At 42.6% G+C, this 19586-nt stretch overlaps 1 long non-coding RNA gene across 2 annotated transcripts in view; it reads right to left on the bottom strand.

Annotated features, from left to right (window-relative positions):
- Positions 1-16156, bottom strand: part of LOC142436876 (uncharacterized) — an 80224-nt gene extending 64068 nt beyond the window's left edge. For both annotated transcript variants that reach the window (XR_012782159.1, XR_012782160.1), the window contains exons 1-2: positions 15973-16156; positions 15636-15678 (exon numbers count right to left, since the gene is read on the bottom strand). This is a non-coding gene — a long non-coding RNA (uncharacterized LOC142436876). The remainder of the gene's footprint in view (positions 1-15635; positions 15679-15972) is intronic.
- Between the last annotated feature and the right edge of the window lie 3430 nt (positions 16157-19586).

Here is a 19586-nt window from a genome sequence, read left to right as displayed (position 1 = left end):
TCTAGAGGCCATTACTGCTCCTACTCAGAGCCATCCTCTTTCTGCTTCCACAAGCACAGCACACGTGGATCGCCTACAGTAAAATATGGTAACAGAGCTCCAAGTCACACATGAAAGTCAGGTATCTTAGGCCTTCATCCTTACCATGTTAATCAGAGATGCCTGTGGAGGTGACACCCTTCTGGATTCTTCTTGGTGACATGAATGTCCTACCCTGTAAGCACCTTCATGTCAAAAGCAGTTCTTTTCATCTTAGAATGGTTTTAAATTATATTTCCCCCCGTATTCCTAGGTGTGATCGTGCAGGTAGAGCTGCTACAGACCAGTCATGAGTTGGGAAAGCTATGTGCTATGTCTCAAAGTGCTATGTCTAGCTTCCAGGTCTGAAAATATCAATGTTTCTAGATCTAAAAGGCTCTGGGAAACACGACCTGTGTTAGGTGGCACAGAAGCCTTGTGATGAGTCTTAGCAACAACTCAGTTTTCACATATTGATGCATTGCAACCACTATAGCTCAACCAGCTGCATGTGTTTTAACAATCTGAAACCTGAGGACACTGACATGTAAAATGTAGGAAACGTACTAGGAGACACAATGAAGGCTTAATGGTCAAACATCTCAAGCATCACAACCCTAATTGGGCAGCAGAGGGAGCTCAGGGTACATGGGACACAATCTTTGCCACAGGAGCAGGTGCAGGGGGTGCCAAGTGTTTCTTTGCTCTTGTGTCTGGAGTTTTCCAATTCACCCATGTGGAAGACCACTTCAAGGAACCTTCAGCAACTAGGTTCGCATGCCTCTTATTTTCCTGGAGGGCAGATCCTAAAAATTAAAAGCCCATATTCTTCCTCAGAAGACAGGGGAGAAAGAAATCACACTTGGGACAAGTTGAAATCAATCCCAGAAGGACTGGTAGTCTCTCTATGCCGTTAAATTCTGACCTCCATGTGCTTCACTCAACACAATCAGTTTCTCTCCATCCTAATTATTTTTTCCAAATTACTTTAGGTTGAAATTGTATGTGTGTGAATCCCAGCCCAAGTATCTCCTGTGAAGAGAAAACCAAACCAAACCTGATTTTACCATTTCTGAAATAATTGACAGTTGTATATTATTTTTGTCAATATTTATTATTTTAATAGGTAATTATTCTCTTGAGAAAAACATATCCTTTAACCAGGATTTGTCAAATTATTTTTTTTACATTTTATTAGGGGCTCATAAAACTCTTATCACAATCCATAAATATACATACATCAATTGTATAAAGCACGTCTGTACATTCTTTGCACACCAGCCTGTATGATCATGAGGTGTACACGTGATCATGTATCAGACATCAAAGACCCAGAACAAAATAATATCTTTGTGAATGAAGAGGAGTGTGCAGTGGCGACCCAAAGCCCATCTATAGACAATTGGACATCCCCTTACAGAAAGGTCACAAGAAAGAGAAGAGCCAGTCAGGGTGCACTACAGCACCGATGAAACAAACAACTTTCCTCTAGTTCTTTAATGCTTCTCTCCCCACTATCATGGCCTCAATCCTACCTTATAAATCTTAGTAGACCAGAATATTTACACTGCTACAGATAAGATCTCGCAACACAGGGAATCCAGGACAGATAAACCGCTCAGAACCAACAATGAGAATAGAGATATCAAGAGAGTAATGGGAAGGTGGGAGTAGAAAGAGGAAATCAATCACAAGGATTGACATAGAACTCCCTCCCAGTGGGACAAACAGCAGAAAAGTAGGTGAAGTGAGACAGCAGACAATGCAAAATATGAAAATCATAATTTATAATTCATCAAGGTTCATGAAAGAGGGAGAGTGGGAGAGGGAGGGGAAAATGAGGAACTGATATCAAGGGCTCCAGTACAAAGCAAACGCTTTGAAAATGATGATGGCAGCATATGTACAAATGTGCTTGACAATGGATGAATGCATGAATTGTGATAAGAGCCCTAAGAGCCCCCAATAAAAGTATTTAATAAAAAAGAAAGCATTAGTATTGTAAAGCATAATACCTAGATTTGGAGAGCACAATCAACTCCTCAAGCATGGGAGACTTCCTCTAGTTTTTGGAAGATGCCCTGGAAACGTCCCGATGTGTTATGCAAATTCACAGACAGCATTGGCTTCTCTGGGTATGTAGAGACCTTCAGCATCTACAGAACTTCTAAGTTTAACTCAGTACCTTAAAATTCTTGGTGTGCAAAAGATTTGTGAAGGGAAGGCAAGCTTGATTCAAGGCAAGACAAACCTGCAGGGAAGGAGCGAGACTCAGGAGCCACTGTCATATTCAGCTCAAGGGGACAATTAAGGGAAGGTCTAGAAGGGGCTGGGGAGGGTTTTACTTTTAGCATATGAATTTTCTTTTCCAAAAGATAATTTAAAAGAGAATTAGACAAGGGAAGCTTGTGTCAGATTAAATATATATTTCTAGGGGAATATTTATTTAACTGCATCAAGAAATGAATAAGCACCACACTTAAGGGGTGGAGAGGAGGAGGGCACATTTCAAGGCACTGTCTCTAACTGTAGGTTGACATTTCCATTAAGTCAATTCTTTCTCTTAACAACCCTATAGAATAGGGCTGCCCTTGTAGGCTTCTGAGTCTATAAATCTTCATGGGTGTGTAGAGAATTCTTCCCCCTGCAGAGCCATTGGAGATTTAGAATGACTGACCTTGCATTTAGCAGCACACTGCATAATGAACCCCACACGCAGGGCTTTCCAAGATATCTAGAACATTCTTATCTACTCTTGGAGTGACTCTCTTAGAAGTCATTCAACATTACTTATGACTATATAGGCAGAAGGTATGCAAATAGACCCCTCCCCTGCTGAGGAAAACCATCCAAGTCCCAACTCTGAAGCTCTTGGACAGTTGCTCCACCTCTGGAATTCCAAGGTACCCCCATTCAAGACTGAACAAATCAAGTCACAATGGAATCTCTATTGAGCTCAATTTTCCTTTTTGGAATTTCAAAAGACGCTTTGATGCAGAGAAAGTGTGCATGAGGGGGCATGAGTGAGAGGCAGTAAATATGATTTTCAGGATCAGGATGTCTGTGTGTTTGCAGGTGTCCAGTGTGAGGTGGAGCTATGGCATCTGAGGGAGACTTGAGGCAGTCGGAGGCTTCTCTGATATTCTCCCGTACAGTCTCTGCATTCATTGCCTGTATTTATAATATACACTGGATCTGCCTAGCCCCAGAGAAGGGGCAGCAGTGGGTTTCATACATGAATAGTGTTGGTAGGACTCTCCGAAGGGCCAATTCACCATCTCCAAAGACAATGGTAAGGACATACTATAACTTCAAATGGACAACCTGAACTTCAAGGACACAGTTTTGTATTTCTGTGCAAAAGATGCACAGTATGGTAGTTACATAATCTGGTGTGAATTTGGGACTTCAGAGGATAAAGAGGGAAGGGTTGGAGTCTGTCAATTGGATCATAGCCAATGAAGCCTCTGCGTGGGCATGGCCTTCTGAGAATTCTGGGAAATCCCGTATTCCATCTTGGAGGTGGAAGAGAGATTCTCTAATCCCTGGGAGACACCCTACTGACAAGGGTGACTCTCTGTGAGACATCCCTGAATAGAAGCCACATGGACCTACCCCATGCAGCCCTGGGTTCTGGAGAAGACATGTAGAGACCCGTCTCCGCTGAAAAGCTTACAATGCCACTGGATCCAAAGACTTTCTGCCCACTGGCCTGTGACCATCTTGCATTCTGGATCATTGTATGTATTTCATAAGTATGAAGAGGAATTTATACATTGGTATCCGACACATGGGCTAATAATGGACTTATGGGCTTGGCCCTAACTGGGGTTAAGATGCTTTCTAAATGTACAATTGCCCTTTATATTAAATCTCTTATACACAATATACGTGTGTCTATGGATTGGTTTCTCTAGTCTACCCAGACCAACGCACACAGTGAGGAGAAGTCAGAGTTAACCCAGACATGAATGTACCCTAGTGGAAGAGGTTAGGCTGCAGGAACCCCTCAGGATCTGCAGAGCACAGGACTCAGACCCAGGAGCAGGTCCAAATGGAGCTTCACTACTGGCTTCCTGTTGTGTCTGGGGATTCTTCTCCTTCTCAGCATCCCTCAGGGAATCAGTGCATCTCCTCCCGTCTTTCTGAAACACTCACCCAATCTCCCTCTGATGATAGGATGATTTCAAACTTAGCTTGTTTCGTTTTTCCCTTGAATTGTCTCAAATTTCCCATGTAATTGGTAATTCCTGCATCTAGGACAAATTCTGTTCAAATCATCGGCTTCATCAAAAACTTTATCCCTTGCTTTCAATAACCCTCCTGTATTCCCTCCTTCCTCGGGATAACAGTCCCTGCTGTGCAAAGGATCTCACTTTATTATCTTTGTATGTGTGTGTGTGTGTGTATATATATATATATATTTCCACACAACATACTACATGAACTTACCACCAGTAGCCCAATCCTAGATCAAGTCACCTCTCTCCATTCATCCAAATGGAGACTTTCTTCTCTGAGTTCATTCATTTTATTCATTCACAGCTCCTGTCTGTCCTTGTCCACCACAGGCTAATTTGAGAGTCAGTGTTTTTTTCTCCAAAGGCTGTTTAATTTAGCAGTTGTGCATATTGATACAAGAGTAGGAAAAGGGAGATAAGACACATTTTATGCTTAGTCTCAACATGCCTCCACAGACCTCACCTCCCTTCCTGCCCTATGTCCCCTTGTGCATGGGCTATAAGCATCCTATTCTGTACAGGGCACCCACAGGTTCCCTTCAAGTTCTGTCAGAATATCCTTCTCTAGAGACATGCCCAGGGACTGATTTTCTGTCAATCAGTACTGTGACTGCTGTAGTTATGATCACATATTTCTGAGTCAGGCACACACAGAGGGAAAGGCTATGGGAACCCAGACACATACACCCATACAGGGAGAGGGCGGGGCTCAGGGGTCACTCAAGCCCACAGATAACAGGGACCCTCAGGGGAGAAATGTAGAGGAGCCTAAGAAGGATTAGTTAAATTAGGTACCTATTTCCTCTACCTGCAGAGAAAATGTCTCTGCCACACACCTCCACATTCTTGTAGCTCAGTGTGTATATTCTTGTATGCACTTTGTCTGTTTTTTTGTATGTGCTAGTACACATGAACTACTCTGTGCCTTAATATGTTATACTATGTGACAGAACTTGTAGTCTGTTCTGCATTGATTCTATTATTATAATTCTAGTATATTTTAGTGTGTCTTTGTGGGTTTTTTCTTAAGTAAATGCATGTATATTTATTAATCTGAGGGTATTGTATGAAGATTTGTTAGTTCTAGTATATGTGCTGATTTGTTCATAGTAGGCATGTGTATGTTAATATGACTGTTAAAACACAAATGTCATTATGTGAGTTTCCTGCTTGCGTGTGTTCAGTCCAACCCATGTGAGCTCTTCAAACTTTATGAGCTCACATCTCCTTGAATAAAATACTTTATTGAGTGTTAAGAAATTACTAAGCATGGGGGAATCCATTAGAGGCCCATAGTAATATGCACAGCAGAGTACGCTAATCCGTGAAACTTCTTTTTAAAGTGGACAATAAGAAACAGAAGGACATGAACAGCAAATCCTAGAGGTGAACTAGTCAATGCAGAGACATCCTTAACTAGGAAACAGGCCCAGAGGGATGTTTATTTTCTCCTCTCTGAAGCTCTTGTGTTTATGGATGGCAATGATAAAGCCTTTGTAAAAGAATGCACGCTACACTCAAAGGATGTCTAGTTGTAGGTACATGGGTGATGCCAAGAGCCAACGTGAATGCAGAAGTTTAAAGGTAAATGAGATGGATCAAGGAAAAGGATGACTTATCTTCCATCATCTTTGCCCAGAGAATGGGGTTCAAGCTCTCTAAATAAGGTTAACTGATGAAAAATAACACAAACTATTGGAGAGGGCTTACTCCTATTCCTTTCAAACAGCTAAAAGAACTCAAGGTTGCTTGTGCCCAATATGGCCCAACTGCCTCTTTTACTCAATCTTTATTAGATACACTTTCCTTCGAGGTGCTTCCCGCCGCAGAATGGAAACAATTGGCTTTTGAAAATGCAAATACTGCCTGCCAGGCAGCGCTGAGACCTTTTGGAAAAAAGGGCAACCTGTCCGATTATATCAGACTATGCTCAGACATTGAACCTTTCTTTACTCAGGGGCTTGCGATAGCAGCTGCTTTGTAAGGAAAAACAGTAAAGGAGGGTTAATGATACTATGGAACTTATGGGAGCCCTGCAGGCTGGGCTCCCTTCCCCCTCTGCTATTCCAGCCAATACATATAAGATCATTTTAGATTTAAAAGATTGTTTTTATACCACGCCCTTGGATCCAAAATATTGTAAGAGATTTGCCTTTAGTGTCCCTTCCACCAACTTCAAAGAGCCTATGAAGAGATATCATTGGCTTGTTTTGCCTGGAGGAATGGCCCCAACCCGCTATTAATATGGGGAGGAGGGCATGTTTGGGTTTTTACACAGGATGCTGATGGAGCATGGGGGCTGCCTGAATGGTTGGTGCAGTTTGCAAACCATGCAGATGGTAATTTGCCTCAGAGTGCTTCTGGGGACATGGCTCAGTGAGAAGTACTAGGCTTAAGTTTCTGATCCACCACTCTTACTTCCTGCTGTCTGGGAAGGTCTGGAAATCAAGATGTGGGTTAATGACTCACGCCCTCCCTGTACAAAGTGAAGGAAATGTTATTCCACCCACTCCACAGTCTTTTTCCTCATGTAGACTAGAGATTCAAAAGAATAATAAAACCATATTGTGGAGATCGTGTCTCACAGACAAGCCCATCAGGTATAACGTCACAAAAGAGAGATATATCATCGATTGGTCTGTTAACCAGGACAATACTAAAAAAAAAAACACTGCCAAATGGGAAAAGGGGCTGTCTGCAGGGCTTTGGTGGTCAGATTTGGGTTTTCCACAAACTCAGTGGTGGAAAATAGGGGCTGCTTAGGGGGACATGAAGCTTATGGGCCCTACCTCCAGACCACAGGGAAATGTTACTGCCTGCGTACCATCGCCTTATGTACTTTTGGCAGGGAATATTACTATAGATCATGATGACTCTAAGTTTAACAGGTCTTGTAATAACTGCAATTTGTCTAATTGTATTACCTGGTCCCCTGAAGGTATTGTCATCGCCATTTTATATCAACCTTCTTTTGTTATGCTGCCAGTGAATATTACTGGGCCTTGGTATTCAGAAAGAGGGTTACAGGTATTAGAAGAGACTGAAAAAGCATCAACCAGATTTAAGTGTTTTGTAGGTTTGCTTATAGCAAGTATTTTAGCTATATTAAGTTTAGTTGCTACTGCTACTACTGCAGCAATTGTACTTTCACAAATCTTACAAACTGCCCACTGTGGAAATGAATTATCCAAAGATGTGACTAATGTTTTGGGTACTCAAGAAGATATAGACAGGAAGTTAGAACAAAAAGTAAATGCTCTTTATGACATGGTCATGTATTTAGGAGACGAGGTGCAGGGGCTTAAGGCCAGGTCTAGTCTACAGTGCCATGCTGTACATACATGGATCTGTGTTACACCTAAATAGTACACTAACAGTCAGTATAGCTGGATTAAAGTGTAGAATCATCTTCAAGGTACTTGGCACAATGCTAATGAGTCTTTAGATTGATTACAACTCCATCAAGAAATATTAGCCATAAAAGATGCTAAGTCTCTTTATTTTGATGTCGACAAGGTTGCTGAGGATTGGCTCTAGCATTTTCAAGATTCTTTCCCTTCGTTAGGAAATCTCAGAGGCCTACCTCACATGCTTTTTCTCTAGTCACAGCGGGAGTGTGTGTATTGTTTATCTTATGCATACTCCCTATGATACTGCACAAGGTTATGGTTGAATTATTGGCTTTAGGAACAAAATTACAGGAAGTACACCTGCATACTTCACTCCCTCCCCAAACAGGAGTATAAGGCAGAGGCTGGTTAGTCAGACGGGTAAAATCGAGTCTGAGTATTCCAACCTAAGACAGGTCATAGTCTCCTGCAGACAGTGACTGATGACGGGTAAGGGCGATTTCAGGACTTCACAACCTAAGACAGACACAGTGATCTGCTGACGTTTTGAGTAAAGACGTCTTCAGTAAATAAAAAAGCGGGGGCTGTTGAAGGCCATTAAGACTCAGCTTTGAAACAGCTGATAACTCTCATGAACTATGTGTCAGTGTTTGCTGATTTCTTCTGTGACTTTACGTTTTGAACATACTGTTAAGAACAAGAACAACAAAAAAAAAAGAACAAGAAAGTATGCAAAGTCTGGGAAGATACGTTGTTTAATTTTCTCAGGGATGTCTGCCTTGGCAGAAGACAAAATTGCTATGTGTAGCAAATGTGCTTGCTTAACAATGAGATAATAAACCCCGGGTTGTTTCTGCATGGATAAAAGGAGTATGTAAAACAAACCCGAAGCTTCAGTATTCACTGTTGCCCTCCCAATACTTTTAATCTCTTCTTTTTACCCTAATAATCATTCCCCCTCTTTCAGGACGGTTTGACTCCTGAGCTGGCTCCGACAGCCCCTCCTTGATCAAAATTCTTAATCTAAAGCTTGAGTAAATTTTAACTCCTTCCAGAAAAAAAATTGGTTGGTGTATAGAAAAAAGACCAAACAAACAAATATCCTGAATACTGAAAGTATAACAGTCAAGAGATCAATCATTGCATTAGATAAATCTGCTGAACAATGCCTCTTTAGAGTATTGAAAGGAAAAGATATTACCTGGAGGACTGGTTTCACCTGACCAAAGCAGGCTATTGTCAATTGACTCTTGTGCATTTGAAAGATGAACAAAGGAAGGCTGAAGAAGAATGAATATATTAGAATTGTAGTTCTGGACAAGAATGTCCCACATACCATGGACATGCAAAGGACAAACAAGTCTGTTTTGGAAGATGTAATGTCAGAGTGCTACTTAGAGGCAAGGATGGTGAGAGTTCATATTATATACTTTGGACATATATCAGAAAAGATCATTCCTCGAAAAGGATATTTTGTTTGGTAAAGATGACGGGCAGTGAAAAACATGAATCCCACTACCAAATGGATTAACAAAGTGACTGCGACAAATGGTTCACCAAACCCGAAGAATGATATTCCTGCTCAAATTGCCTAATGCACAGAGAGGACCATAGGGCCATCCCAATCACAAGACACGGCATCCCTTAATGACCCACAGCGCTATGAGGGACAACACTGTGGCACACTGTGGGAAATGTGCTCGATCTGACTTCACCACACTGGGGCAAAACTCTAAGGGCATGCAACAGAGCAGCAAGAGGAGCAAAGCAATGAAGTGCCCGGGAAATACAAAAAAACAGACTGAGTGGCCAAGGCATGGTACCACATCAGACTCAACCAACAGTAAAATACTCCTAATGATCAACGAACAAACCTGGAATGATTCTTAAGTCTTTTCTCTTTTTTTCCGGTGGTTGCTTCCTTTTTTGTTGTTGTTATTTTGCTCTGTCTTGTTTCTGTGCTTATTATTGTCTCCGCATGTCTGTCTAGATAAGATTGGCAGGATAAACACACCAGAGGAGACAACAATGGGGCTGATGGTTCTGGGGGGGGGGATAAAGGAAACAGGGAAGTGGGGGAAAGGAAGTGGCTGTAAGCCTGGGGTCAAGGGCACAACAAGTGATCTAAAATCGACGTTGAGGAGAGTGTAGGATGCCTGGTAGGGCGTGATCAAGGGCAATGTAATGAGAGGAATTACTGAAAACTGATGAAGGCCAAACATGATAGTGGGACAAGAGGAAAGTAAAAGGAAATAGAGGAAAGAAGTAGGAGACAAAGGGCATTTATAGAGTTCTAAATACAGTCATTTACATATGTACACATATATATGACAAAAGGGTAACATATCTATGTAAATATATTTAAATTTTAAGTATAAAAGTAGCAGATAGACATTGGACCTCTACCCCAGTACTCTCTCAATGAAAGAAGACTTTGTTCTAATAACCTGGCATTCCATGATGCTCAGCTTCCTGACACAATCGATTAAGACAAAATGGTGCAGAAGCAAATATGGTGAAGAAAGTTGATGCTGCCTGGCTATCAAAAGATATAGCTTCTGGGGTCCTAAAGGCCATCAAACTGAGAAGCTACAAAGTCCACATGGAAGAAGCACACAAGCCTGTGTGATCATGAGGTGTCAATAGGATCAGGTATCTGGCATCAGAGACACAGAACAAAAAATCCTATCAATTTGAAAGAGGGGTAGTGTGGAGTGAGACCCAAAGTCTATCTGTAGGCAATTGGACACCCCCTTACAGAAGGGTGTGTTACACAGAAACAAAACCAGGACACTTGTGAATATATATAGATATGTGCATACATACATCTATTACATATACAATATATAATCATTATATATAAAACCATTATATATAATCATTATATATTATTATATATTCTATATAATGGATAGACATATAAAGCACAAAAGAATATAGCAGCTAATTTGTTCACACAGCTGTCCAGAGTGCTCAGTTCAACTCACTTCCTGAAACATTTAATATACTGGAAGTCCTTCAACTCATGAGGGCCACTGGGTCCAAGGTCAAGGAAGCAGACAGGTGAGTCTTATGTACGGCAATGCAGGCAGTCTGGACACAGGCAGCAAACAAAGGGCAGATCATCAACAAAGAGCAAGAAGATAGGATCCAACAGTCCCAAGCTCAAGTGATGCATACATCAGCAACATGATGAAGCACTTCTCAAAGGAACCTCAAGCTCTAGTGACATGATCCACAGGTTGTTAGGCCAACACTTAGTGTAGCTCACAAGTTGTGGCAGAGAACTAGCAGGCGCACCCTGATCTGATGAGAAGAGTGCAAGAGAGAGAGAGGCACGGTTTGCCTAGCCATTTATCTCTTTGCCCTCCAATCAAACTGCAACATTATTTATACCATGTTCCTATGAGCCAGGTTGGCACAATAAACTAACCTATCAGAATGGGTCACAAGGATGAGCCAGTTAGGGTTCAGTATAACACCTATGAAACATACAACTTTTCTCTAGTTGTTTAGTGCTCCCCCCACCCCACAATCATGACCCCAAATCTACTGTACGAAACTGGCTAGACCAGAGAATGCACATGGGTACCGAAAAGAGCTAGAAACACAGGGAATCAAGGGCAGATAAACCCATCAGGACCAATAATCAGAGTGGCAATACCAGGAGAGTAAGGGGTAGGTGAGGGGTGAAAGGGGAAATGAACACAATGATCTACATATAACCCCTTCTCAGGGGGATGGACAACAGAAAAGTGGGTGAAGGGAGACATCAGACAGTATAAGACACGAAAAAGCAATAAAAAATTATAATTTATCAGGGCTTCATGAGGGAAGAATAAAATGAGCTGATACAGCGCTCAAGTAGAAAGAAAATGTTTTGAAAGTGATGATAGCAACATGTACAAATGTGTGTAACACAATTGATATATGCATGGATTGTAATACAAGCTGTACAAGCCCCTGATAAAATGAGTTAAAATAAATAAATTTTTTAAAAACATGCGTTCATCCTCAATTATGAGGATGGCACAGGAGAGTGCAATGTTTTGTTCTGTTGTGCAATGGGTCCCAGTGAGATGGCACTGACTCAATGACAGATGATATGACAACAGTCTCAGAAACCACAAATATACACCCAGCGCAAACACAAAGACATTAGTGTGTTATGTTTACAAAAGATATTATTTCTCTCATGAAAAAAAGGGAAGAGGTTTCTTCAGTTAAAAAAAGTTGGAACAAACAAGGTGACAACAAAATCACTGAGGCATTTCCACCCCTCATTAGTCCATTCTTTTGGTGAGCTGAAGGCAGTTCTCTAAGGGCCTCACAGCATGCCAGGTGGCAGAGTACTTTCAGGAACATGGGCTCTAGTCTAAAACAACACACTCACTAAGTGGTGAGCAGCTATTTGTCTGTCTAGGAAACTGTAAATCATGCAGTCCTGTACACTGAGGGTTCAGCTGGAAGTTCAGAGGATCCAGCAGAGCAAGAGACTGACAATAATTACTCACTGGATTGCAGGATGCTTAGAAGGTCTATAATCAATTGAATCAAAATAAAATTTCTTGAGAAACTTCCAGCCTAACTGTAAGATAGATGAAAACTAAAAATTCTGGCAGCTAGAGTATTCACATAAGATTAATAAGCACTTTTTTACTGTTTTGTTGCTTAAGTTCAACTTATTGGGTTCCAACATAACAATAGTTTTTAGAGCACTTAGTAACATTTTCTATGAGACAAGAAATAACCTGATACCCATGTCAGATGACGATATTTTAAGAAAACTATAGACGAGTGTTGATAATGGATCTGAATGAAAAAGTTATTTTTAAAATAGGAAACTGAGTCAGACAATATATTAAAATAAGCATGCATCAAGATTAATTCTAATTCATCCCAGAATTGATTTAACACAAGAAAATGAACACTCAAATATGCCTAGTGATGGGGGAAAAGTCAATTATCTAAATTGACACAGAATGAATAATAAACAAAGTAAAAAGCTTTTCATGTTAAAAAAAAACAACTACAAATCTAACATGAAATAGGTAAAACTCAATATGCTAATATACATTCTTGTAAAAAAAACTTTGAAAATGTCACATGTAAGAGAAAGAGAAAAAAGTTCACCCCATCGCAGAATCAGGATAAACATACATATCCATTTTCACCACTCATATTAAAAATGATACTAGCTAGATTGATCAGAAAAAAAGAATTAATAAAAAGAAGAAAATGACTTCCAAAAAGAAGAAAAGAAAATTCCTTATTCATCATAAATTGAAGATGTCATGTAAAAAAGTTGCCAATTGAAGGCAAACAAGCGGCCATCTAGCTCGGAAACAACAAAGCCCACAGAGAAGTGCGCAACCTAAGCGAATACAAGGTGTTGAACGGACCAGGTGGCAGACACCAAGAACAAAAACCATCATTGTGTGATCACCTTCCTCTAATCTCTGGGGGATGGGCAATGGGAAGGTGGGTGAGGGGAGAGGCCTGGAAGTATAAGATAACATAATAATTTATAAACTATTAAGGGTTCATGGGGGAGGGGAGAGCGGGGAGGGAAGGGAAGGGATAAAAAGGAAAACGAGCTGATTCCAGGAACCCAAGTGGAAGGAGAATTTTGAGAATAACGAGGGCAACTAATGTATAAGGGTGCTTTACTCAATTGATATATTTATGCATTGTGATAAGGGTTGTATGAGCCCCAATAAAAAGATTTATTAAATTTTTTAAAAGTTGCCAAATAGGTCATAAATACTATATATAGGTAGTAAATGTTAAAATGTTCTAGGCAACATTTCAACACACAAAAATACTTGGTACTTAAATCCCTAATGATAAACTGCTAATCTCCAACTCCCAAACCATTAACCCTTACATATTAAGATGCTGACCATCTTTCAAACACACCTATACCCTTCTAAAACACAAGAGGAGGAGGAGGTGATGCTGTTTGCCAGAGAGCAGGGAGAGCCGGCCAGCCTGCCTGCAGGGCTAAAATGGGCAAAAGCAGTACTAGGAGATTTATATATGCAGTTAGCAGGTAGCACACATTTTGCCCTAACAAAACTACTGGTAAACATCCTTAGTTGTTATCAAAAAGGATACTACAAAAACGTGTATGGTACACACACATGCACTTATGTACACACCAAAATCACATAAATAATGAAATTGAAAATAGATTTTTGTGTGTGTGAAACATTTTGAAACAATGATAAGATCTACAAAAATAAAATGGGATCCAACTCAACTATTCAAGTTTGTGAGACAGGTGGGAAAGCCTGGGGACCCCAGGGTGGGAGAGTGCCGACAGCGGGCCAGGGATCCAAACGGCATGCTGACACACAAGTGCACAATGTGAGCATCTCCAACCCATTTTCCTAACAGGACCTCCTCATTGACCACCTAGGTAGTGTCGAGAAAAACAAGTCCCCACTCAGTGGCTGGCCTACACACCTTTTCCAGCATGTGGCTGCCCGGGGTTCAAGGCTAGGGGCGATCAGGGAGTGTGGAGGCAGCTCCAATCATTCCCTCTCACCTCCTTCCTCTCTCCTGTCCTCCCTCCTCTACTCCTGCCCCTCACCCTTCCACCCCCATCTTACAAGGAAGATTAGATCAAATCATCCGACATTGAAGGATTAAAAAGTGACATCACTATGAACACTTGGCCACCACAAGCCAGTTATCCCTGTGGTAACTTTTCCAACACTTCCTGCTGAAACCCCAACAGGTCAGAGGGATCTAGAGGTCCTTCTTTCATGGTCTAAATTCCTACTAAAAATCAAGATCCAGTGAGCTACAACAATTTCTGCTCCAGGGGAGGTTTCTGTCCTCCCTCAGCTCGCCTTAGGACACCTACATTACCTTTACCAGGTGTACCGTCCCAGTCAAACAACCCACCTGACCCTGCTAAGTCCCTGCCTGCTCCAGGGAGGAGTCCCAAGGAGGCTGCAGCTAAGGCTCAAAGGGAGCACAGCAAGAAATGCCAATGCAGCGGCAAGGAGACCTACTGTGTGTTATGTGCACAAGATGCTCCAGTAGGTCCACTCAGACTCCAGTATCTCGTTCAGGGCCATGAGCGTTGTGCACTCGTTGATCAAAGACACCTTTGGGCACATCGCCGACCAGGCATCTCAACTGGCACATTCCAAACTACTCCACCATCACAGCCTGCGACATCCTGGTGACCATGAGCCTGCTGCTGCCTGGACAGCTGGCAGAGGCGCCTTGGCCAAGGGCCCCAGGGCCAACGCCCACTACACCAGCCCCAAATAAATTGTCCTTCAGCCTCACAACGTTCAAACGCCAAGGGCCCATTTCAGGGTCACTTCCAGTTTCATCCCCCAAATAGAGGTTGAACACCTTAACATTACCTTGTTTTTGGTTCCTTTGTTTCAGTTTGGTTTTTGATTCTTCTGTGCATAGTTTAGTTAGATTACTTTTGTGATGGAGAGCATCTTTCTTTCTTTTTAACATGTTTTGGGGCACTTAATCCACATATCCCACATAATCCCACAATTCAGCCATCTTAAGCATTCCACAATCATTACCACAATCGATTTCACATCGTCTATTTTCCCACTATGATTAAATCGCCTTTAAGCAGACTTATTAGTCACCTTCAGTTGTAGTGTTCAGTCCCCTCAATCCTTCATTCTTACTCCCCAAGTCCCCTCACCCTCCCCAACTCCGCCAGCGACCCACCCCGACCCCACCCAGGCATCCTTACAGACACTCGCATGTTATTTCATCTCTAGGCATCCACTCCTTTTGTGCTTCACAAACTGAACCCAACAGAAACAATAAAGAATAGAAAGGAAATGAAATGGGAATGATTTTAAAAACCTTAGTAATATATAGATAGAAATAAAAACAGAGTAAGAAGAAAGGGCGGCCACCAATATTTTAAAGCCAGGGAAGACGTTTCTGTCACGGACCAGCAAGAGATCTTGCGCCTAGAACAGACTCTGGTTGGGTCCAGAGAGAGGTCAGCAGAACAAGATCCCGGGCTCACCTTTGAGCTGAGGAGGCGCAAGGAGTCTCGGGAGGAGGCATCGCTGTGCGGAAGGAAACAAGGGAGGGGGGTTAGGAGACCCGCAAAGAGAGAATCAGGGAACCCCGAAGCCCCAAACCCCAGCCGGGATCCCCTTTCTCCAACAGGGACTCCCACCATGAACCACAACCAATCTGAAAGCAGGGAAATAGGACCGGCCTTGGGGACACCCGCCCACCTCTCACCAAGAGAAGCGCTGGCAGGGTTCCTGGGGGAGAGAAAGGGCGCTTGCACCCTAGTCAGCTGGACTAAAACAGCCTCCGCCCACATACATGTCCCGGAGCCCAGAGCCTCCCACCTGGGAGCGCCGGCAACAGGGTGCTCAGGCTGTGGGCGCTTCTCTGGCACCGCAAGCAGAGCACCGACAGTGGAATCCTTGCAGTGAGTTGCAGTTCAGAATAAGACACCGCCACTTCCGGCCCTGTCTGGGCGTGACCCGGGGTGGGAGGAGCTGGCGGGGTCAGAGAGGGGTAGGGGTCTGCCTTCACTTCCTCTCAAGGCAGCTCTTTCCCCGCCCATTTCTGCTGAGATGCCAGCACAGGCGCCTGGTGAGGGGGTGGGCGGGGCCTGGCCGGCTTGGGGCGGGGCTCGGGGAGGAGCCAGAGAGGAGAGAGGCGGTCCACGCCAAAGGGTCCACACCTGTGGCTGAAACTCCAGCGGCAAAGACTCAGATAACAATGGCTGAGGCACCAGTAATTTGGCCCTTTGCAGAGGGAGTGCATGGGTGACATGGTTGAGATAGAACCATGTACGTTGGGTGTGGATGTGCATCCTCCTAACAAACTGGAAACACCCAAACCCCCAACTCTGCCAAAGTGTTAATGGGGCTGAAGCAAGAACTGAGGGTCCCTGCTTAACATATGAGTTCAAACAGTTACCGTACCATGGGCTCAGAAGATAAAGGGGGGCCTGGCCTCTATCACTTTCTGTTTATAAGGACAGGACTCCCTCATATGCAAATTATCTTTCAGGCACTAGGGTACAATTTCACCCTTGGGGTGGGAAAACTATCAGTTCTCTTCAGACAGGGCTGTGGGTCTCTTGGGAAACAGAGCTGTGGTCTAAAGATGCTATTGCTGTGTGTTCTGCTGTGCCTGTGACAGTTCCCCAAGGTGAGAGATTCAGATATCCGACCTGGGTCTATGGAGATAGTTGTGACTGACATGGAATTTTCTTTTTTTAATTTGCAGGCGTCCTGTCCCAGGTGCAGCTTCAGGAGTCGGGTCCAGGACTGGTGAAGCCCTCCCAGAAGCTGTCCCTCACCTGCATTGTCTCTGGTTTCTCCATAACAAGCAGTGGTTACCCGTTGGAGCTGGATCCGCCAGACCTCGGGGAAGGGGCTGCAGTGGATGGGGTGCATAGATTATGGTGGTAATACAGGTTATAACCCGTCCTTCCAAAGCCGACTCTCCATCACCAGAGACACATCGAAGAATCAGTTCTCCCGGCAGCTGAGCTCCGTGACCGCTGAGGACACGGCTACGTATTACTGTGCAAGGAGCACAGTGAGGGGAAGTCAGTGTGAGCCCAGACACAAACCTCCCCTGCAGGGAAGACACTGGGCAGCAGGGGGCGCAGAGAACCCAGCCTTAGACAGGCACAGATGGATGACAGGGAGGATTTCCTGTTGGAATTAGGGCTTTCTCACTTAACTCTTAGCCTCCCCTGGCACAGGTTTTCATTTTGCCATCTTTTTATCTATTTTACATTGGGATGCAAAGTTCAATGTCAGTAGTTTGAAATCACCAGCTCCTCCAAGCGAGAAAGATGAGGCTGTTTGCTCCTCCAAAAGATTAACAGTGTCTGACACCCTACGGAGCAGTTCTACTCTGTCCTAGAATCACTGTGATTCGGGATTCAACGGTGCCAATGGCTTATAGTTATCGAATTTCTGAATTTGCATCTTGTTTTGTTTATTTATGTCCATTAATTTGTTTTCTGTGTATTCTGCATTGTGTTTAATCATACTTCATATTATTATCAGGAATTGTTCTATTTTTAAAAATTGTTCTATTTTTTCCATCATCCTGGTCTCCACAAAACTTCATATATCGTATTCTCATTTTAATTATATCATCCTTTTCTGTGACATCTTTTATATTATTTTAAAAATCTTTCTTAACATGTTAATGGTTTTCCTTTTAAATATATTTTTCCTGATTGTGCTCCAATTTACAAGGTTCTTTTATAAAAATAACCTTATTCTCCCTTCAAGTTGAATTACTCCCCTTCTTGTGTACTGCACACATATAACTGTTGATTTCTGTTAAACCAGTGTCGGAAGTCACTGACAAAAGCTCAGCTCACACACAGGCTCTGTGTGCAACAGTAGTTTGCTCACAGAGAAGAGACAGAGCCGGCTCACCATCAGAGTAGGCAGCAGTCCTCACAGCCAGTGGTTTCACTCTGTGGCCAGTGCAGGGAGGGAGGTTTGCAAGCATCCCTCCTTTGTGCTGCAGTTGAAGAACAGCAAACATAGAGAAATAAGGCTGTGCTGTGAGCTGAAATCTCCTTGAAGGCAGGGAGTAGGTGTTTTTTGTTGTTTCTTGCTGTATTCAATATAATGCATATGACAAGCAGTTTGCGTGTTCAGCATGAGCCACAGGGCGTGTTGCAGGACACCAGCTACTAAAGAGTGCTTTTGGATCCAGAATATCCTGAGAAAGGCAGTCAACTGACAAGATCCTCACATTCCAGTAGCCAGACTGACACATCTGAAGCACACCTAGGTCTGTTATGGATTCCGAGGAAGGGCTGCTGACTGCACTTGGACTGCCTGCTTCCTCAATTTAAATTCTTATTGGAGTTTATCTCATGTATTTTGTCATTGGGGGATAGCATTCTTGAATTTCAGCGATATGTTTTTCTTTTTGATGGTAGATGAAAGCCAGAATTGATTAACATAAAGAGACAGCAAGTAGAATAAGGGTTTCTGGGACTACAGTGGAGTGGTGGTGGTGGTGGAATAAAGGGAGATGGTGCCACTAGTTGAGAAAGGAAGATGATGTTTTCAAGCTAATTGGGGTAGCAGTTGTATAATACTGCTTGATGCACTTGAACTACGGATGGATATGACAACTGCATTTGCCCCCAATAAAACAGATTTGGAGGAAAAGTGAGACAATAAATAAAATATTAAATAAAGAATATTTATTCCATTGCTAACACTTTTTATAAATTCAAATTTCTGGCTTATATCATAATCTCTTTTCTGATTGAATATTTTAGCTAGTCTTTTGAAATGTTGTACCAGCAACACTCTCCATCAGTTTCTAATTGTGAGTAAAAAATGAAAACTATGTCATATTCTAAGTTATTTTTATCATATATGTGCTACAAAATAATATTTTCAACATTCTTCTCATACATAATTCAATGGAGAGGTACATAGTTTATTGTGCCAACCTGGCCGATAAAGACTTATGGGGTCAATTGAAGGGCCGAGGGATAAATGGCTTGGTGAGCCTCGCCTTTCTAGTTCTAGGGTCACTTGTTTTCTGATGGTCAGACAAGGGTGCAGCTGCCTTAGACAGTTCCCTGCTTCATCTGGCAAGGCTCACTTCCTGCAAGAACATCCCTTAAGAGAAGCTGCATGGACCTACCCCCATGAAGCCCTGAGTGCTAGAACAGCTGAGGGGTGACCCTGCCTGTGCTGAGATGCTTACACATTCTCTTACTTGGCTTTCTTCCTGCCATCGGCCTCATTGTGCATGTTTTGTGAGATGGAAGAAGACTTCGTGGATTGGTGTTGGGCATATGGGCTAATGTTGGAGTTGTGGGCTTGGGTACCACTGAGTTAGGATGTTTTCTTGATGTGCACTTAACCTTTATATAAAACTCTCTTATACATATGAGTTTCTGTGGATCATTTATCTAATGTACCCAGACTAACACAAATGGCATTAGATTATT

Source organism: Tenrec ecaudatus, unplaced genomic scaffold (assembly GCF_050624435.1).
Source record: "Tenrec ecaudatus isolate mTenEca1 unplaced genomic scaffold, mTenEca1.hap1 Scaffold_739, whole genome shotgun sequence".
Classification (NCBI taxonomy): domain Eukaryota; kingdom Metazoa; phylum Chordata; class Mammalia; order Afrosoricida; family Tenrecidae; genus Tenrec; species Tenrec ecaudatus.
This window is presented reverse-complemented; position numbering and strand designations above follow the sequence as displayed.